The 27796-nt window shown below is 37.8% G+C and overlaps 1 protein-coding gene and 1 pseudogene across 7 annotated transcripts in view; both read right to left on the reverse strand.

The window, feature by feature from the left end:
- Lingo2 (leucine rich repeat and Ig domain containing 2) overlaps nt 1–27796 on the reverse strand; it is a 1311965-nt gene that overhangs the window by 802274 nt on the left and 481895 nt on the right. The gene's annotated exons all lie outside the window — the stretch shown is intronic.
- LOC129670867 (U2 spliceosomal RNA) lies at nt 20891–20978 on the reverse strand (annotated as a pseudogene).

The raw sequence follows: 27796 nt of genomic DNA on the forward strand, positions 1-27796 counted from the left end.
CACACACACACACACACACACACACACACACACACACACACACACACAGAAATTTATATACTTAGGAATTCAAAGATGTTCTGAACTTAAAAATTTAAGTAAAAAGTAGAAGTATGGTGTATAGCAAGAAGCTTTTGTCCCTTTAAAGGTCATGGAAACCTGATTGCAGACACTGTGAAGCTATTCAGCCAATGCAAAATGCAAGGGAAGATGTTCAGCTATAACTCAATATACAAAGATGAAGCATCAAATAAACTGTATCTCCAGAAGTATAAACATTACTATATAATCACCAAAATAACCATTTCACTTAGCTTTGCAACACATAAAGACAACTACAGAAAACTACAACCAATCAAAATACAGTTGCATAGCCCAGCCCCAAGGATTCTGGACATCTTCCAAACAGTCTCATACTTAAGGCTTTGACAACATTGTGGATGAGGGAATATAAAGATTTCAAGAGCCAGAGGTTCAGAAGCTTGTTGTGAGGTTGTGTTTCCCATAACATATGCTCAACATGACCTGAACAAGAAGAACACCAGTGAACATGCCAAACTAGAATGGGCAAAGCACATTGGGCCTCAACCCTACTCAAAGAACTACGTGTAAATGAGGAAAGTTGGGAGAAGGAGAAGTTGTCTTCCACAGGGATAAGCTCTCTGATTGGTTTTCCAGTGCCAAATGGTCAGCTCTGAACACATAAATTCAAGTACCATTATACAAACTGAAGAAGTTATATTTAGGAATATACATACAAATACATATATTTATATATATATATACAAATGTAAATACACATGCAATAATAATTAGTGGAAAAAAAGAGTATGAGTTTAAAGAAAATCAGAGAGTAGTACATAGGATAGCTTTCATGGAGAAAAAGAAAGGGAGAAATAGTGTAATTATATTATAATTTCAAAAAAAAACAAAATAAATTCATTTCCGTGCAAAATTGTAACTTTACAAATCTGATGATGAAAATCAAAATACCTTCTATTTATAATAGAGAGGTGCATCCAAAAAAGGTAAAGCCACTGGGCTTCAAACATTTCTCTCCATATGGTTTCATTTTCAAAGTCTAATACAAGCAAAGTGATTTCTGAATCCTTTTTAAAATACCTGGGAACATGTTTGTTAATTGTGTAGAGTACAGAATGATGAAAGAAAGCAGGGCAAGAGAAAGGATCACTAAAGGGAGTGTGGATATGTTCTGAGGCTACATTGTTACCATGGCTCCAAGGCAGACTACTGAGCTGTGTATCAGAAAGAGTGGCTAGGGGAGAAAAAGCCATTCCTCTTTGTGTGTGTCCTATACTACAATGGAAGGCTCTTCTGCCACATTCATAGAAGTACAGGACATGATGTTTGGAGGTATATGTGATGCAGGTTCTGTGAGAAAATGGTAAGGGGATTTGAGGGAGCTTGTCATTAAGATTCATTGTATACATGTATGAAAATTTGAAAGCATAAATAAATAAACTTAGAAAGATGATCATTTTTCTTGACAATAACTCTCTGCTGAGTCTAATTTCTAATTTATGCTTCCTGGAGATTTGACTGGCAATTTTTTTTTTGTTTTTGTTTTTTCCAATGGTTTTCTGTTGTTCTCCCTAATATTATACTACTATATCATCATTTGATTTTGAAAATCACATCATAAGCTTACTGTCGTCCAGTGTGGAGCATTTCCAGTTGTGACTCCCACTTGTCTGGGTTCCTAGATACAAGGAGAGTAGGATTATGTACATTTGTGTTCATTTGTATATGGTGCTTACCTCATAGTTTCTTACAGAGGTTTAAATTCTCTAAATATCAATACACTGTAAACTCAATGGATATAGGTCATTGACAGCTTATTTTCTTAGCTAAGTTTTGTTGTTGTTGTTGTGATAAAATCTAATGACAAAAGCAACCTAAGGAAGAAAGGATTTGTTTTGCTTGCATATCCTGGGTCACAGTATATTGAGGGCGGTCAAGGCAGGAACCCAAGGCAAGAATCTGTAGGCAGAAACTAAGTCTAAAGCCACAGCGAATTTCTTCTCTACACCTTGTTTTCCATGGTTGCCTGCCTTCTTATACCATCTAGTACCACCCGTCTGGAGGTGGCACTGTGCCAATGCAGCTGAGCTATATAACAGAGGCCAACAGTTATAGAATGCATGAAAAGAGAAAACTATTTCTTCTATTTTACCTCAGCTGAAAATCAGCAAAGACCACAGTTCAGTCATCCCAACTCGTTTATAGTAAACAGTCAAAAATCATTTGTTTGATGGAACGACCAAACAAATCTTATTGCCAGTATCAATAAGAACATGTGAGTCTATGGAATATTTATGTTATAAGTCAAAGATGCCTAATGGCTTTTGCTGAGATAAAGTTTTTAGATTACAAATTTAAATGCCTGCAGTATGGTGATAGAGGAAAGAGGATACTGAAAAAGAGATTGCCACTGTTTCTTCTCTCCTGCTTTCTACTTCCTTACACATTGTGTGCTCGCTCACAGAGCAAGTCAGAAATCCTTACTTCACAGAATTTCTGAATTAAATAATGAACTCTGAAGTATAAGATCTTTAAATAGCTATTTAATAACTGTATTTTCTTCTCTCTCTCTCTCTCTCTCTCTCTCTCTCTCTCTCTGCACAAGGGTCCCAATGGCAAGAGGGGAAGTGGACACATCCCCCTTCCCTAACCCAGAAGCTATCTGTGATTGAATACCACTAACAAAGGAAAACTCTGTTTTATCCAGTGTAATCTCTCTGGGTATACAAACCCGTCTTAAGAAATGTTCCCTTTCCACCTGTAGATTACCAACAGAAAATGAACTCAATGGTACTCTTGGAAGGTTTTTTTTCTTTTGTTTTGTTTTGTTGTTGTTTTTTTTTTCTGTTTGTTTGTTTCTTGTTACCTTATAGGTCTTTGACTTTCAGTTTTCTGTTGTTATGGGACTTCTGTGCGTACTAATGTGTGCATCTGTGTCTGTATGTGTTCCTTATGCTTTTTTTAGTTGGCTATTTTTTTTTTTTTACTGTTTGTTTTGTACAATTTTGGTTTGATATATGTGTGTGTGTGTGTATGTCTATGTTTTCTAACAACAGTGTAAGAGTGAAAAATGTAGGATCTGGATTTGTGGGAACCTGAGAGAGCATGAGGGGAGAAAACATGAGCAGGTTATCAGAATATATTGTGTGGAAGCAAATGTATTTTCAATAAAAATAGTCCTGAAACTGTTGCCACTGAAATTGCTACAAAACCAAATAATGAGAAATCTGAAAGGCCATAGTAGGTAGTCAATCAAAGTTTACTAATTTAACCGATAACTATAACTTTTTACAGACTGTCTTCTCACAAAGCAACTCAGATGATACCCTCTGAGCAAGCATGCTGACCTTTCCTTGTTATTCCTTCTCCTCCCCCACTTATTCTACAAAACTTATTAAAGTCAAAAGGGGGACAGGAATTGTTTCTGACATGAACTCATGAGCTTCCTCTCCCCCCGAGGGAGGAACAGCCTTGCTAGGCCACAGATAAGGACATTGCAACCATCCTGAAGATGCCTGATAAGCTAGGGCCAGACAGAAGGAGAGGAGGACACCCCCTCAGTGGACTCGGAAGGGGGCAGGGAGGATATGATGAAAGGAGGGGAGGATTGGGAGGGAAGGAGGGAGAGGGCTACAGCTGGGATACAAGTGAATGCATAAAATTATTTAAAAATAAAAAAATATTTTAAAAAAGTCAAAAGGTACTCAACCTTTCCAGAGATTATTAACGTTTCTTAATCAGAAGCATTATAGGCTCTGGAGATGAACAGTGACCTAAATAGTCATTCTCTTGCTGTCACACAGCTGAGTAAGTCACAAAAAAATAGTCATCAAATAAGCAAACAATAATGATAAAATCATGTTGTTCCAAATTAGAGAAATGATACAGTTTATGAGACCTGCCAGTGTAGACGTCTACTTCTCCTAGCTTATATAGCTTATATATTAAAAAAAGAAAAACATTTGATGAGGAGGATGAGGAGAGTGTGTATGTCGTGTGCATATGTGTGTGAAAAAAAACTGACAAGTAATGAAAATAATCATCACTGGGTTAAAAATGCTCCTTTAGTCAATTTGGCTTCCTCAAGGCTAAGAGCTTCTAGCCCAGTCTGAGAATTATAGCCATCAGAGAAAAGAAGACACACATAGGGCTATGTTAAAAATCTAAATACTCATTCTTCACTTATCGTTTTTAATTTCTATTCTCTTTTGTGAGTTGTTCAAAGAAGATAGGGCTCAGTTTCGGGTGAAATAGGGATACTCTGCTGCAAGGCCAGGCAAGGAAATCCACAACGGTCTCTTCTCTGAAGGTCATACTGTGTGGCAGTAGCTATGTTTACCTATACATTTTTAATTCTATGTGCTATTTTAATAAAAGAGGGATATTCTTAAAAGTTTCTGTACTTTGGGAGTAGTGGACAGCTGTATACAACATGGGTGCAGGATAGTAAAACATGCAACAGGTGTAGTGTGGTTGATTATGGGTTTGTGAAACTAAAGTTAATACTAACATATACAGTGGGCTGACTGTGCTCTGTTAAAACATCAGTATTAGATAAGAGAAACCTCTTTTCAAATGGTTGATCACAGTATTGCTAGTGACCTCAAAATGATATAGATAAAAGATGTATACAGGCGTTGGTTGCTTCTCTGTGGTCAAGGTTGAGCTCCTACTGTTAAAGAGACTAAATATTTTGACTAGAGGACCCAGGTGACTGGAGTTCTATTTGATCTGAGGACCCACTTTCTGTGGCTTAGCATCTGTAGTTTCAGAGGGAAGAAATTAAATAGTCGTCCCCAGCTGAAACATCTATGAAAAACAAAATTCATCAGCATATCAACATATTTATAAAAGCACAATAAGTGGTACGCACATGTATAACCAAGAGCTGTCTAGATTTATGATCCACCTGGCAGGTAGGGACTCAGGCTTGGTACTGGAAACCAAGCCAGTTTCCTGGGGGTAGTGAGGCTGTGGACCTTAGAAAGAAATCTAAAACTTCTGCTTTACTAAACCAACATAATTCCAGGGACATTCTAATTTTATCCTTATACTCACAGATAAGTATAGCTATAACTTCTTCATCAAAGAAGTCTCTCTTTATAGTAACTTAAGACCATCACAGAAAACTACTATTAGAAACGACATAAAGATAACACATCATTGGGGGCTGGGGGTGTTTCTAAGTGGAATAAATGAATCTACATCATAGCCCCTGCATGTATGGCTCAAGAAGCATCACGGAAGAGGGTTAGGCAGTTTGTAAGAGCCAGAATACCAGGAAGTCTGCTGTGAAGCAGTCTCTTCTGAAAATGGCCGCATACACAAGACCAGAGTGGTCACAGTATCAATGGACTTGCTAATGTGCTGGGAAGAAAATTCACAGGGTTCCAACCCTAAACAAAGCACCACAGGCAACTAATGGCAGACTGGGTGAAGAAGAATTAGCTTTTTTCAGAGTTGTTCAATTTCTGGCTGTCCAATGCAGAATTATCAGCCTTGAAACCATTTACACACCACCACAGATTCAGCAGCAGTATTTGTATACATTTTTACACACACATACACACATCAATAACCAAAGAAAAAGATATTATCAATTTGGAAGAGGACATAGAAGAGTTTACAGAAAGAGTAGTTGGAGAGAATGGGGAAAAGGGATATAATTCTATTTCAATAAAAAGATCAAAACTTCTAAATAATATAAAATGGATAAGAAAAAAGAAAAACAGAAAGAAGAAATTACCACATTAAATCCAGCTATGCTGGTAAATGTTTCTAATCCTAGCACTTGAGAAGCAAAAGAAAGATAAAACTTCAAAGACATTGTTGGCTATACAAGTTTAAAGCCAGCCTGGGCTATGTAAGAGCGAAAAAAAAAAATAACTGAATTACTAAAATAACATAGTAGATACCTTTGTAAAATGTTTATTTTTCTTATACCACTGTTCTGATTTAGTAACAAATCCCTACTTAATAACACTTACAATTGCAACTAATAAAAATCATTATTGAATGTACATATTTTAATAATTTATTGTCAAATACTTATATTGTAATTGAAAAAATCTATAGTATTTGATAATCTGATTCAAAATTTATTTCTAATGCATCCTTTTATAAAATGAACAAAAAATAAAATATCTAAAAACAAAATTATAAGTCTTACCAATGGCTATGTTGCTCTTGTTAAGTCCTTTCTGTCTATATCTGGGTTTTCTCTCCTAAATTTTCCTACCACAAAAGAAAATGACTTCCAAACATTTGACAGTTTGTAAATTCAAGGTATGGAACCTATTTTCAATTTATTCTAAAGTCCTGATTTATCTGTTACTGACAGCACAGCCAACAGTTTCTTCTGGCTTCTTGCTACATTATAGAGCAATCATGAATGTCAAAATTTGATGAGAGCTGTGAGGACCCTTCTCTATAGTATGGGGTCCATAAGGGTAACCCTGATATGATTGATTGTGGCATAGAAGCACTCTCCATATAAAATTAGTTGCTTCATAGTTATCTACCAGTGACTGGCGGAGGGGGACTTCGCCATTTCGACTTCTACTTAAGCAAGCACTTCCAGTGTTAATTTACATATATCCATCTCTTCTAGTATATAGTCACGTTATTATTGTTATTTTTAAATATGTTACAATCCTGGCTGATTTGTGCAACATTTTCAAACATCACAAGGCACAGGATGGAGTAAGCAGAATACAAGAATTGGCTCAATGTTAACTCAGAATGCAAAAATTACTATGCAAAAGCCATAAATCAAAGTGCTCGGAGAGATGAGGGTGGGGCGGTGTGGATTGTTTTTAACCTCACTACATCAGTGCAGATGCTACCCAGCTACTAGGAATGAGTCAACACTGCAAGGCTATTTTCCAAATTTAATTCTCTCAAAGGTGCCTTTAAGGTAGAAGTAGGTCCTGATAAAATGCTGTAAGTTAAAAGAAACCAGAGAAAGGCATACAAATTATTTTCAGCTCATTTATAAAGGCCAGAGCATGAACACAGGGACATTCTTTCTTTTGAAAAGTGAAAAGTAGCTTTTACTTAAGATTGCTCTTGATGAAATACCCTACGGCTGAGGTTAGAATTTTTGAACTTGCTCTACAAAAACAAAATAAAACGTCTCCATGCTTTTCTGATAAGTAACTCTTTGGTAGGTAGAAAAAGAAATTTTAATTTACTGTTTTCTTATGAAGTCCAGCTTTAAGCTAGAAGAGACACCTATTGAAAATGCGAGAATGTTTCATCTGAAATGACTGAGTACAACAAAGCATTGATTGTGAAAAATATTAAACATTTTGTATGTGGATAATGCATATCTGTACATGAAAGATAAATTTAATTTCACTAAAATCATACAGAAATATAGGCAATGTGAGCACAATGGAGCCTAGCTCTATTGTCAGAGCACTAAATGCTTGACTGCACTGTTTAAAATATGCTTGTGCTTTAAACCTTCAAACAGATGCCAGAAACTAGTGTCCTCAATTCATAAGGCAGAGGAGATCAACCAACTTCACCTGGTATCCTAAAGGGAATCCATGACTACATGTCAAGAGCTTATGAAAAAGAAATCCATTTCACTTTTCTATATGTAGTTACTACAGGAAAAACACAAAGCATATTACCATTAACATACATTTTTATGGCAGATGAACATTTTCATTTGGGTCATCTTTTAACTAGCTTAGCTTTTGAAGACCATTTCCTCCTGCATTCCCTCTTCTACCTGTCCTGGTACGGCAAGTTAAAAATTCATAATTACTTGTTTCTTCTTTTTTATTCTTTTTAATTTTTTAACTTTTATTAATTACATTTTATTCACTTTGTATCCTCCATAAACTGATCCCTCCTCCCCTCCTAATACCACCTTCCCTCCCCCTTCTTCATGCATGTCCCTCCCCAAATCCCCCTCTCCTTCCTTCTGATCCTAGTCTATCAGATCTCATCACTCATATAGACATATAATATAGGATAAACCTACTAAAATCTGTACACCTAAAGAAACTAATCAAGAGGGAGGACTCTAACTAAAATGTTCAATCCCCATCCCAAAAGGCAAAGAGGATGGACAGCAGCAGAAGAAAACAGGAAACAAGTTAGAAACCTGCCACAGAGGGCCTCTGAAAGGCTCTGCCCTGCAGACTATCAAAACAAATGCAACAGTTATGGCCAACTGTTGGGCAGAGTGCATGGAATCTTATGAAAGAAGTGGGAAATAGTAAGATCTGGAGAGGACAGGAGCTTGTTTCTTCTTAAACTTGACACACTTGAGAATGTAAAACACTGTAAATCTGTGGGATTTCTCTTGAGCACTTCTTTAAACTAATAAAATATATGTATTTCCTTAGAAAAGACAGATAACTGATCATTTATCATTATTGTAGTAAGTCAATTTTTTGAACCAGAGATCCATCCATTGTGCTATCATATTCAAAAGGAGAAAAAAAGAGTTGATAGTATAACTTGTCCTTTTCAGTTGTGGATCTTGGAACTCTAAAGCTAGTGACAACAGGTCACCCAGTTGTTTCCTGATTGCTATTTTACTCCTTATAGGAAGATCTCTCTGTCTCTTTCTGTCTCTCCCTCTCCCTTTCTCTCTCTTTCTGTGTGTGCATTTGTCTGTGTGTCTCTCTTTGCGTGTAACATGTGATAGGCCTGTGCTCATGTCTGTACAGGTTTGTATGTATTGAGTGTGTGGATGTGGAAGCCAGAGATTAACACTGGCCCTCTTCCCCAGACAGTCTCTACTTTATTCTGAGTCACTATGATAGGATCTGTCACTGCTCCTTGAATTCAACTGTATATTTAGACTGATTGACTGATGACCACCAGGGTTCATCTGCTTCTGCCGTCTCAGCTCTGTCATTTTTGGAGAGAATGTTTTACACAATATTAGAGATAAACACTTGTATCCTCAAGATTGTGAGGCAGACACTTTACCTGCTGAGCCATTAGACTATCCCCATGATCTTCCTAAGTTACATATTATTTTTCCCAAACAAGTCTTTTGCCCTTTAAAGTCTTACTAGGACATCAGTGATTATTTGTAGTATCCTCCATGACTCTCTCTCTCTCACTCTTCTTCCCTAACATCTGTTCTTCTCTGCTCCTTTCCCTATTCATAATATACACATATACACTGTGAGGAAAATTTAAATCAAAATATGTAGTTACTACTTTCTTGGTCTGTTTATTCCATATATTGTCTCTTCTTTTCCCTTTTGAGTATGAGCAAAAATATGATGTACTATTATATGCTGGAAGAATACCATTTGCATTTTAATTTTTATAGGGTCAGAGTTAAGAGATTGTGTTCAGTTCCAAGAGAGAGTTTGTGCAGCTGAACAGTACTGGGACTAATAAATTTTGTGGCGCATTTGAAGTTGGACTGACTGTGATTTACACCGTAACATGGTCATAAACTACAGGAGCCAAGAACAAAATGTGTCTTGAAGGTGAAACGTTTCATAGCCTCATATACTGGGGTAATTGATTCCTGGACAGTAGTTGTTTAGGAAGGTCCTGGAACCTGTAGTATGTAGAGCCTCACTTGAGAAAACAGGTCATCTCAAGATTTGCTAACTGGCCTCATTTCCTGTTCCCCTGTTACCTCCTGAGATTGTATAATGTGTGATCATGCAGCCTCTGCTTCTCCTACCATGCCTTCCTCACTTGCTACCAGGCCCTCTATACTATAACAAACTGTTGTCCTTCAGGACTGTGTCTCAGCAGTCCTCTTCCCGATTAAGTTGCATTTGTACATTATCACATCAACGAGAAATAATTAAGACAGGTTTCTTAAAATAATGGATGGAAACTTCAAGTATGAAATGCTTATTGTAGACGATCTTTGATGAAAAGCTAGTGCATCGGTTACTGGCACCCAAATATTTGGTTGGAAATTCTGACAACAGATACAAGACTGGACTATGTGTGTTTATGTTGAGAGCCAATCCGGAAGTAACCTTGACAGTTTTGAGTTTAAGTTTCATCATTTTACATGTAGAATACTGAAGCACACCATGCTTGGTTTTACTGGTTGTCATAAGCTGATTTATAAACAAAGCCGAAACTAGAAGTCATCTGTTTTTCTATGACCAAACAACACTGGAATCAACTGTAATGGCATAGACTGACAATGCTTAAACAAAGATTGCAAAACCGGATGCCAGGCTATTTTCCTGTTTAGAAAATGAGTCATATCCAGGGTAGAAGGCTAGATTATGGTATACCAGAAACGTAAGACATGCATTTCAAGTTCATACTTTTAGTCATCTGTAATTGAAGGTTTTTGTAGTGATGAGAGGAAAAGAGAAAAAGTAATCCTCCAAAGACACATGCTAAAATGTAGAGTTCTTTGTTCAAGTAGCATCAAAACAAAATGATTTTGTATTCTAATTCTTTTTGTCAATATTTTATAGTTTAGAAACAATAAGCCACCGATATTTCCCAACTTCATTCTCTTTCATAGTAACCGTGATGCTAAACCACTGATGACATGAGGAGCCTGCAGCACCACCCATTCCGTTTGTATCATCTAGCTGCCAAAAGAGCAGCTCATGGAGCTACAAGTAAGGTCTCCAAAGGAAAGAAGGTATCTGGTAGTCTTGCAGAGAACTCACTAAGAAATGGCGGAAAAAAATCCAGTTGTTCACATGCTAGATGAAACAAGCCCAGGAATACGATTAAACACAGGAAAATACAGTGAAAAAACTGTATTTTCAATTGTCTTTACAGTCAAATGCAATCACAAACATTTTAAAATATCACGGTTGAATTACCTCAAGGATATTTTAATAAATTTTACAGTAAGTTGGATGTGTACCATGTTCTTTTAAATGTTTGAGTGAAGTTTCCCACTTTTCCTAGATATGTAACATACTGTGAATCATTGGGTTTACCAGCTAAGTCTTATAATCTCTGTCTATATTTATAGAATTAGTGATAAAATATTATAGTTTTAATTTCTACATGATACAGCAGTTGAGTCTAAATTCAATTATAAATGCATAATAAAATAAAATAAAAATTTCATTTGAAAACTATTAGAGCTACAATGTAGAATCCGCATAGGGGAAAAAAATTTAATCATCAAAACCAAGGTTACAGTATATCCCTTTCTACCTCCTGTCTTCTTCCTTCCTTCCTTCCTTCCTTCCTTCCTTCCTTCCTTCCTTCCTTCCTTCCTTCCCCCTTTGCTTCTTTCTTTCCATTCTATGCATATCGCTATGCAACATCATTATGCATTACAGATTCATCGTTCAAACAACAGTAATCATGTCAGATATTGAGGAGACAGACATTGGACTACGATCAAAAGATGCTGCCAATGTGTAAATTCTATTCCCCACCCCTGCAAAAATGTAGAATAAAGAAGAACTTATACCAAGCATACGACGAAGGCAGTGTACCATTCTATGCCAGGCATATAGATGTTCATGCACACACACATATTTGCATATGCATCCACATTTTTACACAAGTATATGTGGATACACATTTTTACACAATGCATATATGTAAGAATAAAAATAAAGGAAGAAGAGGCCTTGAATTTGATGAAAGGACACAGCATGAGTTTGGAGAACCAGATAGGGTTGGAAAAATGTGTGTGTGTCTGCATGTATATATATATATATATATATATATATATATATATATATATGTATATATATAATAATTTATATATATATATTATATTCTCCGATTCTCTGAAATTTAAAACTTAAAATTTTAATAAAATATATATTTAACGCAGCTCTAAAAGTTAAGTCATTTAACAATAAAATAATATTAGTGTCTGACAAGGGCTGTTTTGATAGTTTCTAGAGAGTAGTCTTCTGTGTTTACATAATGGGGAGATCACTTCATTCCCCTCTGAGGTCTCCATCCACAGTGACAACAACCCACCTTCATGACTAGTTTTCTTTCAAAGCTTCCTTCTCTTAAACTATCACATTAGTGTGGGCATGAACAGTCTAAAGTAATAAATATTAAAGGGAATGAATTTTTGAAATTCCATTGTGTTTTACGTTGTAATTTTGCAGAGGAAACAGTGATACGTAGTTTTCCTAAGCAGAGACTAGCATCTCTGTGTATTTTATTAATTTACCCATTAAGGAAAATTCATCACTAACTAATTTTACAGAGATAGAGTTTATCCCTGAAGAAAATCCAATAGAAATGCTGAGCAGGCGTTTTCCAGTTGAGTCACTTGTGCAGAGAGAATCTTTGTTACAATGGAAAGGCAGGCCTGCAAGTTAGAGAAACTACCCGAGTCTCCAGTCAGCTAACTTAATGACATAACATATTTTCCTCATCAATATAATGAGCAGGTATCTTAAAGTTCAACACTGCACAGAGGCTGCAAATATGAGAAAAATTAGGTTAATCCATTTGGCTTGAAATTGTTATTCTACACAAACAAACCAGATCGTTTTAAGTGCCACTGGATTTGGTGAAAAATCTAACAGAAGTGTCACACACAATATAATGCCAACACAAACAGTAGTTTTGTCTGAATCAGGTATGGATTGGAGCAAATACAGAAGATTTAACTCAAAGAACAAAATGTAGACTGCCCTTAAAAGTCAAGATAATTCAGCCAGTCATGATGAGATGTGATAGGTTAGGGTCAGATGGAAGGGAGGAGGACCTCCTTATCAGTGGACTTGGGGAGGGGCATGGGAGTAGATGAGGGAGAGAGGGTTGCATTAGAAGGGGATGAGGGAGAGGGCTACAGCCAGGATACAAAGTGAATAAATTGTAACAAATAAAAAAAACAAACACTGATGAGATCTGATAGACTAAGATCAGAAGGAAGGAGAGGGGGACCTCCCCTATCAGTGGACTTGGGGAGGGGCATGTGTGAAGAAGGGGGAGGGAAGGTGGGATTAGGAGGGGAGGAGGGAGGGGTTTATGGGAGAATACAAAGTGAATAAAGAGTAATTAATAATAAAATAAAATAAATCAAACAAACAAACAAAAATGTCATTTGGGCAATTTTAATAAAAAAGAATAAAATAAATCTTTTAAAATAAAAGACAGATTTTGGTATGTATTATAGAAAAATAGCATAAATCCTCTAGAGAAAGCCTGTGTCTCTGGCATTAGGCAGTGGTGGAAGACAGATTTGTATTAATAGACAATGAAATGCATTGGCTAAAGCACATCCCATCATGAAGACCCTTGCCAGGTAGACTAAAGATCTTGGATGTTAACTTCAGGACTGCAAAGCATCACTGAGTGTGTCTGCACCAGACTTTCCATAGGCGTGATGAGGACCATAGTAGGCTACACAATGAGCCTGTACCACCACTGTGACCTCACACCAACACTCACTTCTAGCTCCTCCCAAGGCAGACTTTTCTTTTATGTATCACACAATGCAGAAAATTGCCTTGTGTATTCAAAGCCTACTGCCTTCTGTTTTCAAGAGAGTAAGATCATTGTTGTTATTTTGCATTTAGAAGCATGTTTTCAGGCCTTGTAACTATATCTAGATCAAAACAGCCTTGTATCTGCTTGTCTCAAGGCAATGGCAGTATAGTTCTGCCTCCTCAACTAGGGATTTTAGAACATTTTTTTACACCAAAAATGTACACTAAATTCATATAATTCAGTGAAGGTCTAATTTTGCCAAGCTTTTACCTTCTGTTACAAATCCATTTATTGGCCCACCGACCTTGAGCTCTCACAAGGCTTCAGATCCAGCTTTGGTCACTCACATGCCATTTTTCTGCAAGGTATCTTTCTCTAGATAACCTCACTCCTCAAGGTCTGTTCGCTAAACAAATAGTTGCTAAATGTTTAACAGCCAACTTTTTTTGTATTTAGCACAATTTAATATTGTTGTCATATATTTTCTTTTTACTTTTATTTCTTATTATTTATATAATATATATCTTAGATTCTATGGAAGTAACACAGACAAAACAAAGACAAGATAAATATATGTACATTTTTAGCCAAATGCAACCTCCCTCCCTGTCCCTTCCTTCTTTGACTATGTTACTTCTCATCCCCTTTAACTCTTCTTTCTGCTCCCATACATGATGTATTTTTTAACCTTCCAAACTCATTCTCCCTTAACTGTTACATCATGGAAGTTATATTACAAGAAAATTTCTTTTGGTTTTGTTCTTGTTTACTATTAAGAGAACCTGTGAGAATCAGACAACTTCGTTCTGGTTGATTTGAATTTGATGTTATACCTTCAAGGAACAGATAGGAGTTGAGGAGAAAGGGGAAGGCAATGGCAAATAAAAAGAAATGAGCATTCTATGTCTATGTAACCAATTGTCCTCTAAGAGGCATACAGAAACTTTCTTAGTGTACACTTCTTGGACTCACCCTCATGATGATACTACTGTCTGTCCATTGTAAAGATGAAGACACTGAAAACTTGAAAACACTCACTTGATTTGGCTGTGGAGAAATTCTTCCACTCACCTACTGGAAAGCCAGAGTTCAAAATAGCAAGAAGAGTTGATACTCCTTTGTTTTGCTTTTGGTCTCAAATACCCTGCAAAACCAGTATCTGAAACCTTTTGACTAGTAGTCTCAGCCAGGATATAGACAGACTTTCAACTGCATGTATGAAAACAAAACTGGGATAGCATGGGGAGATATTGGAATAGTTCTAGATGCAAAGGGGAAAGTCTAAAAACAGGAATCTCTGATTCCGGAGTTTCATAATACAAAACAATGTGTATTTTCCCTTCTCAATTTGTAGAAGTCCTAAGATTAAAAACGTATGCAATTTTATTTTTCCTTCTGAGTGAGATTCAAGAAGTAGGTAGAGGGAGGGAACTGGGTGGTTGAGGTGGTGGGAGGGGAAACAAGGGTGGAGATCAAATATGGGGAGAACAGAGGTGAAGGGTGGGAGGGTAGGACCAGGACAGAGAATGGAAATCAGTGGGGGAGCATCCCTAGGACCAGGCAGGCTCTTAAGAATCTATGGGGTTGGCATTGGCTGGGACTCCTAGCAGTGAGAGCTATGAATCCTGAAGTCAGTTGTCCCCTTCTGTAGTCAGGCAGAACTCCAAGTGGAGGGGGGACACCAACCCACCCAACAAACTTTGACCCCAAATTTTTCTTTCCTACACAAAGTGTAGGGATAAAGATGCAGCAGAGATTGAAGGAATGTCAAACAATGACTGACCCAGCTTGAGACCCATCCCATGAGAGAGAGCCAACCCTGACACTATTAATGAAACTCTGCTATGCTTGAAGACAAGAGCCTAGTGTCTTCTGAGAAGCTTCTTCAGGCAGCTGGTGGAAATACATGCAGAGGCCCACAGGAAGCAATAGGTAGAGCTCAGTGAGTCTTGTGGAAGAGTGGGAGAAAGGATTGAAGGAGCCTGAGGGGTCAAGGAGACCACAAGAAGACTTACAGAGTAAACTAAACTGGCCTCTGAACCACCATCCAAAGGACATGCATGTACTGGACCTAGACCCCCTACATATATGTGGCTGCCGTGCAGCATGGTCATCATGTATGTCCCCTAACAACGGGATTAGGAGCTGTTTCTGACTCTGTTGCCTTCCTTTGGATCCATTTCTCCTAGCTGGGCTGTCTTGCCAGGCCTCAGTGGGAGAGGATGTACTTATTCCTGCTGTGACTTGATGTCCCAGGGTAGGTTGGTACCCATGGGGGTTCTTTCCTTCTTTGAAAAGTGGGGAGGAGGAAAGGGGAGAGGTGGCAGAAGGGCAGGATGAGGAGGCAAGGATGGAGCAGCATAGGATCAGGATTACAGTGATGAAAGGAAGGAAAAAGGAAGGAAAGAAAGAGAGAGAGAGAGAGAGAGAGAGAAAGAAAGAAAGAAAGAAAGAAAGAAAGAAAGAAAGAAAGAAAGAAAAAAGAAAGAAAGAAAGAGGAAATAATATATGCAAGTGTGTTGAAAAAGATGTTCAAATACCATTCAAATGAAAAGAAAGTTTTCAATCTAACACAGGTGTGAGTGTGTTAATAGTGTTAACTTGCTTAGTGACTGGATTGTAAAACAGTTACTGATTGAGGTGAACCTATCTGGCATTGGAGCTGGGAAAATTCAGATATCAACACTGGCCTTGTGCAGTAAGGGAGTCTGGAGGTAGGATGTTGCTCCCAGCACCAACTGATGCAACCCTCACCATTCATTAACATGTCATTACATATGCTAACAAGCCAGTATGTGCTTTTAAATGTATGTCTTGTAATTAGCTACTTAAATTAGATTTTATATGGTTTTTGATGTGAGACATTCTTCACCTATTTGTTAAATTAGAATAGCAGAAAATTCAGAGAAAACCCTATTTTCTCCATCAGGAAAATTTTTCTTGATTTACTATCACAAGTATATTAACATGAATAACAAATAACTACAATATGCTTATATTCAAATTATGTTTCACTTGCATATGGCATGTGATGTTTTTTCCAGTAAATTATATATATAATATTATTTTTATTAATTACAGTTTATTCCTTTTATATGCCACCTGTATCTCCCTCCCTCTTCTCATCCCAATCCCACCTTCTTTCCCTCTTCTCCACACATGCCCCTCTCTCAGTCCACTGATAGGGAAGATCCTCTTCCCCTTTCATCTGACCCTAGTCTATCAGGTCTCATCAGGACTGGCTGCCTTGTCTTCCTCTGTGTCCTCCTAAGGCTGCACCCCCCCCCCCATGAGAGGGAGCTGATCAAAGAGCATGACAATCAGTTTATGTCAGAAACAGTCCCTGTTCTCATTATTAGGGAACCCACTTGGGCACTGAGTTGCCATGGGCTACATCTGTGCAGGGGTTCTAGGTTATCTCCAGGAATGGTCCTCGGCTGGAGTATCAGTCTCAGAAAAAACCCGTGTCCAGATTTTTTGTTTCTGCTGCTCTCCTTATGGAGCCCCTGTCCCCTCCAGGTATTTCTATTTCCCCCTTCTCTCATAGGATTCCCTACACTCTACCCAGAGTTTTGCTGAGTGTCAGCATCTGCTTTGAAACTCTGCAGGATATAGGCTTTCAGAGGCCCTCTGTGGTAGGCTCCTGTCCTGTTCCCTGTTTTCACCCTCTTCTGATGTCCATCCTCTTTGCCTTTCTGAATTAGGATTGAGCATCTCACCCAGAGTCTTCCTTCTTGATTAGCTTCTTTAGAGGTACAGATTTTAGCATGATTTTGCTATATTATAAATCTAATATCCACTTATGAGTGGGTATATGCCCCGTGTGTCTTTCTGCTCCTGGGATACCTCTCCCTAATAGATACAGAAATTGTGGTACATTTACACAACGGATTATACTGAGCTATTAAAAATAAGAAAGTTATGAAATTTGAAGGCAAATGGGGAGAACTAGAAAAGATCATCCTGAGTAAGGTAATCGAGAAGCAGAAACACATACATAGAATATACTCACTTATAAGTGGAATTAGTCATATAAGATTAACATTCTAAAATCTATAGTCCTAAAGAAGCTAAACAACATAGTCTTTTAACAGTATTTCAAATGTAGAATTGTTTTCTCTAGAATATTTATATGTAGCTATGTTGGAAAACTGCAGAGGCCACTGAGTCTTTTAGGTAATACTGATTGCAATTTTAACATCTCTTACTTACTATGGAATTATTTTTATATATATTCTCATTATTGCCAATATAGATATGTTGATAAAATGAATATGTGTGTATGTGTTTGTGTGTGAGTGTGTGATTGACATGTCCATGTGAATGTGTACATGTGTTCAGGAGTGCATAGAGGACAGAGCTCAATATGGCTTTCTTTTTTTTTTCTTTATTAATTACACTTTATTCACTTTGTATCCCCCTGTGGTTCTCTCCCTCCTCCAGTACCAATCCCTCCCTTCCTCCACCCTCTGCATGCATGCCCCTCCCCAAGTCAACTGATAAGGGGGGTTTTCTTTTCCTTCCTTCTGATCCTAGTCAATTAGGTCTCATCAGGAGTGGCTGCATTATCTTCTTCTGTGGCCTGGTAATGCTGCTTCCCCCTCAGGGGGAGGTAATAAAAGAGCAGGCCAATCAGTTCATGTCAGAGGCAGTCCCTGTTCCTATTCCAATGGAACCCACTTGGATGCTGAACTGCCATGGGCTACATCTGTGCAGGGGTCTTAGGTTATCTCCATGCATAGTTCTTGGTTGGAATAGCAGTCTCAGGAAAGGCACCTGTGCTCAGATTTTTTTGGTTCTGTTGCTCTCTTTGTGGAATTCCTGTCCTCTCCAGATCTTACTGTTTCCCACTTCTTTCCTAAGATTCACTGCATTCTGCCCAAAGGTTGCCCATAAGTTTCAGCATCTACATTGATAGTCTGCCGGGGAGAGCTTTTCAGAGGTCCTCTGTGTCAGGCTCCTGACTTGTTCCCTCTTTTCTCCTCCTTCTGATGTTCAGCCTCTTTGCCTTTCTGGATAGGAATTGAGCATTTTAGCAGGAGTCCTCCCTCTTGATTAGTTTCTTTAGGTGTACAGATTTTAGTAGGTTTATCCTATATTATATGTCTATATGAGTGAGTATATACCCTGTGTGTCTTTCTCCTTCTGGGATAGCTGACTCAGGATGATCTTTTCCAGATCCCACCATTTACCTGCAAATTTCATGATTTCCTTGTTTTTTATTGCAGAGTAATATTCCATTGTGTAGTTATACCAAAATTTGTGCATCCATTCTTCAGTCGAGGGGCATCTGGGCTGTTTCCAGCTTCTGGCTATTACAAATAAGGCTTCTACAAACATGGTTGAGCAAATGTCCTTATTGTGTACTTGAGAATCTTTTGGATATATGCCTAGGAGTGGTATAGCTGGATCTTGAGAAAGCACTATTCCTAGTTGTCTGAGAAAGCGCCAGATTGATTTTCCGAGTGGTTGTACAAATTAACATTCCCACCAGCAGTGGAGGAGGGTTCCCCTTTCTCCACAACCTCTCCAGCATGTGTTGTCTCTTGAGTTTTTGATATATAGCCATTCTGATGGGTGTAAGGTGAAATCTTAGGGTCCCTTGTATCATATGTGATTACCATGGACTAATACTGGACCTCAATTACAAAAATTGCAAAAGGCCTACACACACATGAAAACTGAACAACTTGCTTCTAAATGACAGCTGGGTCAGAGAAGAAATGAAAGAAATTAAAGACTTCCTAGAATTCAATGAAAATGAAGGCACAACATACCCAAACTTATGGGACACAATGAAAGCAGTGCTCAGAGGAACGTTCATAGCACTAAGTGCCTGCCTTCGAAAAGAAATTCGAACCATCTCATGAAAGCAACTTAAAGGCTCACTTAAAAGCCCTAGAAAAGAAAAGAGGCAGACACACCAAAGAGGAGTAGATGGCTGGAAACAATCAAACTCAGGGTCGAAATCAATAAATTAGAAACAAATAAAACAATTCAAAGAATCAATGAAACCAAGAGCTGGTTCTTTGAGAAAATCAACAAGATAGACAAACCCTTAGCCAAACTACCTAAAAGGCAGAGAGAAACTATCCAAATCAGCAAAATCAGAAATGAAAAGGGGGACATAACCACAGACACTGAAGAAATCCAAACAATAATTAGGTCTTACTTCCAAAGTCTATATGCCACAAAATTTGAAAATCTAAATGAAATGGAAAATTTTCTTGACCAATTCAATATGCCAAAGCTGAATCAAGTCCAGGTAAACCAGTTAAATAATCCTATATCCCCTAAAGAAATAGAAGCTGTCATCAAAAGTCTACCATGCATAAAAAGCCCAGGGCCAGATGGTTTCAGCAGATGGTTTCTACCAGACCTTCAAAGAAGAGCTAACACGAATACTCTTCAAACTATTCCACAAGATAGAAACAGAAGGAACACTACCAAACTCATTCTATGAAGCCACAGTCCCCTTGGTACTTAAATCTCACAAAGACCCAACAAAGAAAGAGAATGTCAGGCCACTCTCTCTCATGAACATTGATGCAAAAATACTCAACAAAATACTTGCAAACCGAATCCAAGAACACATCAAAGACATCATCCACTATGACCAAGTAGGCTTCATCCCAGGCATGCAGGGGTGGTTCAATATATGGTAATCCATCAATGTGATCCACCACATAAACAAACTAACGGAGAAAAACCACATGATCATCTCCTTAGATGTTGACAAGGCTTTCTTTCTTATCAATTCTCCATCCTGTATTTTTAGACATGGTCTTCTACTAAATACTGTGGACACTGACTCAAGAAAAATAGTTTGCTAGCAAGCTGTGGGATCCCGTTGTTTCCAGCTTTACCACCCAAATTACATGGTATCCGGGATCCAAATTCAGGTCATGAAACTTACATAATCAGCAGTTTACTACCTGGGCTATGTCCCTGATTACAAAACGATGCTTTTAAAGACTATTGTATTTTTTACTTTAAGTTGTACTGTAGGATAATATCCATTCTTATTTTCTAAAATGTTTTCCTTTTGTCTCAACAACAAAGCCATGCTCTCCTTATTTTGAAAAATTGTCTACTAACTTTCACAGAAACTGCATGAAACAAGACATATTTTGCATTTATTAGACAATGTTTGAAGTCATCTAAACGATTTAACAGGGAATAAGAAACAGAAAAAAATTAAGATAAAACAAAATGTATCAAGCTATGAGAGGTTTTTTGTTTTGTTTTGCTTGTTTGTTTTTTAGATTGTTGCAATGATGCAAAGGATATTCAAGTAGAATTTACAGTAAAATATTTTCAGTCAAAAGTATAAATGTGGTTATAATATTCATCAATCAAAATGCTTTTTAGGGTAAAATAAAGTAAGTTTTTACGAAATAGAACATTTAGTACCCACTCATAAAACTATATCTGTATTTATGAACTTAAAAATTAATGTTCTAATAAAAAAAGATATTTAAAAAAGATGGTTTAAAGAACAGATACTACACATGATCTTAACGAAAAGGCTGAGAAGCGATAGAGGAGGACATTGCAGTCAGTCCTGATGAGACCTGATAATCTAAAGTCCAATGGAAGGGGAGGTGGACTTCCCCTATTGGTGGACTTGGAGAGCAGAACAGGAAGAGATGAGGGAGGAAGGATGAGATTGGGAGGGAATGAGGGAAGGATTTACAGCTGGGACTCAAAGTGAGTAAAATGTAATTAATGTAAAAAAATAAAAATTTAATTAAAAAATTAATGTTCTAGGGTGTAAAACATTTCCTTACATTCTAAACAACTTAAGCTTAACTGTGAAAATATAACTATCTATACTTTAACTCCATCAGACACTTGGGAAGTCTCTCTGTATGTAGTTTATTATAAATAAAGTCCAAATGTATTTGGAGAAAAAAAACTATTCTTATTATCAAAAAATAAATAATTATATAAACCCAGACACATATATTCATGCCTTTTGATGAAACATCAATAAAATATTGACTTTAAATATTTATTAATTTAGAGTGAATTTTCATCACTTGAAATCATTACCATGTTGAGGACTTTGATATTTATCTTGATGTTTATGATACTGGCCATGGACATAAAGAAAATAAGACTCTCAATGGACATATCTGACTTGAAGCATCTTAGTTTTGTAGCGTCCTACCTGCCTCAATGAAAGATGCTTTGCTGACAACGGGAGTTATTAAAGATATGTAAATATTCAGTTAAATCACTGCAATAGGTGCACACATCATTACACATTCCTAACACTGAGGAGGAAACTAGAAATAAATGAATATCACTTACTGCTTCAAAAGGGACTTTATATATTAGAAGAAATGTGTGGCAAGTTTTGTTGTATGTGCTCATTAACCTAAATGCATGTATGTATAAAAGAAATAATTATTAACTTAATTAAATTTTCTTCCAGTCATACCACCAGTGCAGTATGCTTAAAGTACAGGACACTACAAAAGAAGCGAGTTTTAAGGACTAGTTATGGAGCTAAGGAAATAGTTATATGCTACAGGAAATAGTTATAAGCTACAGGAAATCCACCTGAATCCACTTCTCAGGTCAGATGGAGTCCAGATAAATACTGTCAACCAACAGCCCAAGTTTCCCAACTATCACCTATTTCAGAGGGTGGGACTCCTCCTCCTTTCCCTAGTTTTGGGGCTCCCCTTCCCCAGCTACCACAACCACGGGTCCAAAAGCTTCAAATGTACATCTAAAAAATTAATTTTCTCCCTTACCTACTGAACTTTGTCTTCTGCCTGTATATGTGTTCCAGTATCCTGCCAGGTGCAGGTGTTTCCTGCATCCCGGACAGCGACAAAGCAACAGGTGGTCCAGTCTAACCTCCCAGATTACTTCATCAGCTGGACCTTCCTATCCCCAGATGTTCTCACAGATCCTGAACAGTACTAACATAGCATCTCTCCCAGGACTTCGCCAAATCCTTCTCCAAATTCTCCTAGGTTTCCCCAAAGATGTCTGTCGCCCTCAAGTCAACAGAAAGCAGCCTTTGAATGATGTGTCCTCATTCCCGCCTCACCACCTAGTTCCTTATATTTTAATTAACTGAAAAGGGAGAGAGGTTGGTGTAAGATGTGACTCAGCTGGCCTGTCTTCAGAGGCTTTCAGGGGCCTAGAAACCTGTGACATCATCATCTGCTGTGGCAGGTGCACAGGGTGTGTGTCTGATAGGAGGACCAGCCTCCCTAGCTCTCTTTCTCTTATGATCACTCTTGGTTCACTTACCCTGTATTCTTCTGTCTCTCTTTGTCATGGATACCTCCCTGCTCTCACTCTCCCACCCCTTCCCCTTCCCACAATATACCTCCTTTCTACTAGAAAAACTAAGAGGTGAGTTTTAATAAGAGACTCTCATTGAAGCATTAAATATTGTACTGAAAATAACATTGGTGGAATAATGTTCTGTTTCTTCCCTGAAAACAGGAGGTGCTCCTCTCTTTATGTATGTTTTCAATTTGTACTTATGATTTGGTGTATCAGCAGTTATAAACACTACTGTAGATTTTACTGTCCTAGATCTTTTATGTTTAATAAATATAATGACAATATCCAAGTTTTCTTATTACAATTTTTTTTAACAATCTATTGAAGCTGGAGGGCATGCAACCTACCTTGGACAAACAACTATTAAATGTCAAAAGACAAGAGAATACTGCGATAGACAACTGGAATTGCTTGGCCTTTCAGTGGGGTGAGAGAAATGTAGTGCAATGGAAACTGCCTGGAATCTACAAAGATTCCTAGTAATGGGGGAAAGGGAGTCTGAGCAAGCCTTCTTCTATAAACAGACAAGACTCACAGTGGAGAGATTGGAACACCCACCAGTCACAGAACCTCAACTTACAATTTGTCTTGCCTGAAAATGTTCTGGGGTAAAAGTGGAGCAGAACTTGTGGGAATAGCCAACCACCACGCAATGACAGGGGCTCAACCCTGACACTGCCTTGAAGTCCAGGACTCAGAGGCTGTATAACCTAAAGACCAAGGACACAAACAAACATGACTAGTGTGCACACATGCTCTGTCTTTTATGGGCACACACATTGATTCCTAATGATATTCTGCTGTACTCATAAACATGAGCCGTGTATAATCACATCCAGAGAGGCGTCATCCAGCAACGGATGGAAACGGATGCAGACACCTACAAGCAAACATTAAGCAGAGCTTGAGGAATTCTGTGTAAGAGGTGGAGGAATGATTGCAGGCACCAGATCTGTCAAGACACCACAAGAAAACCCATAAACAACAAGGGCTCACAGCAGCTCACAGAGACTGAACCAGCAATCAGGGAGCATGTACGGGTTTAACCCTGGCCCTCTGCATACATGATATGCTATGGTTGTGTAGCTTGGTGTTAGTATGGGATTTGTAATAGTGGAAACGAAGACTGTCTCTGACTTTTTTTGCCTGCTTTTCAGACCCTCTTTCTTGTACTTGGTTGCCTCATCCTGTCTTGATTTGTGGGTATGTGCCTAGTTTTACTGTAACTTGATATGCCGTGTTTGGCTGATATTCCTGGGAGATCTGACCTTTTCTGCAGGAGTGGATCTGAGAGAGGGGGCGGTGGGAGAGAATAGCTCAGGGAGAGGAAGAAGAGGAAACTGCATTTAGTTTGTAGTATGTGAAATCAGACTAGATAGAAAGAAAAAAGTATCATACTTCAAATGATAAATGATAAAAAAGACCCAGCTATACCACTGCTAGGTATATACCCAAAGTTTGCTCAAGTACACAAAAGGGAAATTTGCTCAACCAAGTTTATAGCAGCTTTATTTGTAATAGCCAGAACCTGGAAACAACCCAGATGTCCATCAACAGAGGAATGGGTACAGAAATTGTGGTATTTTTACACTCAGCAATCAAAGAGGAGGAAATCATGAAATTTGCAGGCAAATGGTGGGATCTAGAAAAGATCATCCTGAGTGAAATATCCCAGAAGGAGAAAGACAAACACGGTATATACTCATTTATATAGAACTATAAAATATGATAAACATAATGAAATCTATACACCTAAAAGAGATAATCAAGAGAGCGGACATGGGGTAAGATGATCAATCCTCCTTTAGAAAGACAGATGGGATGTGCATTGAACGTATGACCGGAGTCTACTGAGTGCATCTGAAAGACTCTAACTAGCAGTGTTTTCAAAGCAAAGACTCATGACCAAACCTTTGGCAGAGTACAGGGAATCATAAGAAAGAAGGGGAGTTAGTATGATGGGGAAAGGATAGGAGCTCCACAAGGACCAAATATATCTGGGCACAGGGTCTTTTCTGAGACTGACATTCAACCAAGGACCATGTATGGATATAACCTAGAACCTCTGCTCAGATGTAGCCTGTGGTAGCTCAGTAACCAATTGGTTTCCCATAGTGAGGGGAACAAGGACTATTTCTAACAGGAACTCAATGACTGGCTCTTTGGCCTCCCCACCCCCCAAGGGAGGAGCAGTCCTGTTAGGCCACAGAGGAGAGCTTTGCAGCCAGTCCTGAAGATACCTGATAAAACAGGATCAGATGAATGGGGAGGAGGTCCCCCCCATCAGTGGACTTGGAAAGGAGCACGGTGGAGATGAGGAAGGGAGGGAGGGACTGGAAGGGAATGAGGGATCGGGACACGGCTGGGATACAGAGTTAATAAAATGTAACGGATAAGAAAACAATAAAATTCAAAAAAATAAAAAAGATAATTTTTAAAAAGCAAATATAAATTTCATCTCTGAGAGGACTGAGGCAGAAAGTTTGACAATTCAAGGACAAAGAAAATACAGAATACACAGAATACATAGCCTCCCACCTGTCTCAAAAAAGCAGAAAAAAATAGAATATATGAGAACATCTATTATTATATATTATATTATATATTATATAGCCATTATTATATAAACTCCAATTCATTAAAATCATTATAGAGTTACTCTCTTATTTGGATACAATGCTTTTCCTGAGATAGTCAGGCCATATAAGCCATCAAACTTATTCAGAATATAAAATCAGATCTTGGAAAAAGGATGCACACACACTTCTCAATAAATAAACATCTATAGTATTTTAAATCTATAATATTTTGATTAGTACAGTTTTATTGGATTTAATCTGCCTATGTTTAATTACATTATAAACATGGAAATCAGCTTAAAATCTTGCTAAGATTATAAAAGCCTTTCTTTTCTTTTTTTTTTTTAAAGAAAACAAATGCCTTTGCTTCAATAATACCAATAATATAAATTTTGGGCAGAAGAAACACAATAATGCCCTGCATGTCACCGACTACAATCAGGCAAACAAACTTCACAGAACCATTTGTGTTACCTACATTTTACTTACTTATATGAACACAGGAACAATGATATGTAGAATTATTAAAGTGCCTACAGTAAACCAAATTCCTTACAACTTAAGCAGCAATGTCATATTGCTCATGTTAGCAAATAATCTCTGGATTCCAGAATCAAAGACAGGAGGATCAAAGGTTAAAACAGATGACAGCCTGGGATACTTAGAAAGTTCAAGGTCGACTAATGCTAAATAATGAGATCTTGTATCAAAGTAACGATAGAAAGATAGATAGATATTCACAAACACACACACACACACATACACACACACACACACACACACACACACACACCTTACTCTTTGTCCTAATCTAGAATGTATTTTGTGCAGGCTCTCCAACACCTCTTTTACTCACAGCATTTGCATGCTTTTGTTTTTCATTCTAGCAAAACCTGCATGTTTTCCCAGGCTTTTTCTCCTTGCATGTCTTGTCCACGTAGCCACAGCCACCATAAGTTCAAATGTGCAGTGGATCAGTCATGTCAGGAAAATATCATTTTCAAGGAACCCTCCACTCTATCTGTGTCTAACAACCTTTCATATCTCCTCTTCTATGATGATCCTGAACAATGGAGAATATGTGTATTTGGAGTGAGGGGTTATACATTTGTCCCTGTCAGATGCGAGCATGCCACAGTATTTTAGTCTTAAAAGGCTGGCAAGTTGTCAGTCTCTGTATTAATTGCCATCTTCTGCACAATGAAAATATTTTGGATAAAGATAAGAGCTGGGATAACCTATAGATGTAAATATATGTATTATGGTAGTCTATTATTATGTTAATTTAGCAGATTAATAATTGTAGGTTAGCCTTAGGTCCTCTCATATTCTTGATCCATTTAACAGTAGTAGTCATGGGTTTTATTTTTAGAATTGCCCATTAATCCAATTATAAAGCATTTGGTTACTCCTATAATATGTTCACCAGTGCCAGTCATTACTGTAGTTCACAGCATTTTAAGAGTAAATACCTTATTACTTACTTCCACATTATTGGGTGCTTAACCTTCAACTGTACAAAATTAGTTACATGACCTTCAGAAACAAGTACAATATTTAATAAGTTCTTGCAATTATTCAAGGTTATGGAGAGAATATTATGATCAGGAGAGAAGATATGATAGTCCATCTGAATAAAATAGTTAATACCTGCTTCATTCAAAATGTAGTTGTCTGTTCACAACAGATCAAACATAGGAAGTTGTTAGAGAAATAGATCCCTAATATATCAATTTATTAATCAGAATCTGTATTTTAATATTTCCAGAGTTTACACATTCATATAATAGTTAAAGATGAACTGATATGCTGAGGAATAGAGAACTGTCAGTTCTCCAACCAAAACTATTATCTAAACAATCTTTAGTTTTCTACCCCTCAAACCTTGCCATGTTTTCTCCTGCTTCTGATGTCTATCCCATTTGCTTTCTGAGTGAGGATTGAACAACATCCCTAGGGTCCTCCTTCTTGATTAGCTTCTTTAAGAGTATATATTTTAGTATGTTTATCCTATATTATATGACTAATATCCACTTAAACAGAGAACAGGAGCCTACCACACAGGGTCTCTGAAAGACTCTACCCAGTAGGGTATCAAAGCAGATGCTTATTGATATTCATAGCCAAACGTTGGGCAGAGTGCAGAGAATCTTATGAAAGAAGAAAGAGATAGAAAGATCTGGAGGGGACAGGAACTCCACAAGGAGAGCAAAAGAACCAAAAAATCTGGGCACAGGGGTCTTTTCTGTGACTGATACTTCAACCAAGGACCGTGCATGGAGACAGCCAAGACCCCTTGTTTAGATGTAGCCAATGGCAGCTCTGACTCCAAGTGGGTTCCCTAGTAAGGGGAGTAGGCTCTGTATCTGACATCAACTCAGTGGCTGGCTCTTTGATCACCTCCCCCTGGGGGAATAGCAGGCCACAGAAGAAGAAAAGAGAAGCCATTCCTGATGAGACCTGATAGG

The sequence above is a fragment of the Psammomys obesus genome, unplaced genomic scaffold (assembly GCF_907164565.1).
Source record: "Psammomys obesus unplaced genomic scaffold, mPsaObe1.curated_primary_1811, whole genome shotgun sequence".
Lineage (NCBI taxonomy): Eukaryota > Metazoa > Chordata > Mammalia > Rodentia > Muridae > Psammomys > Psammomys obesus.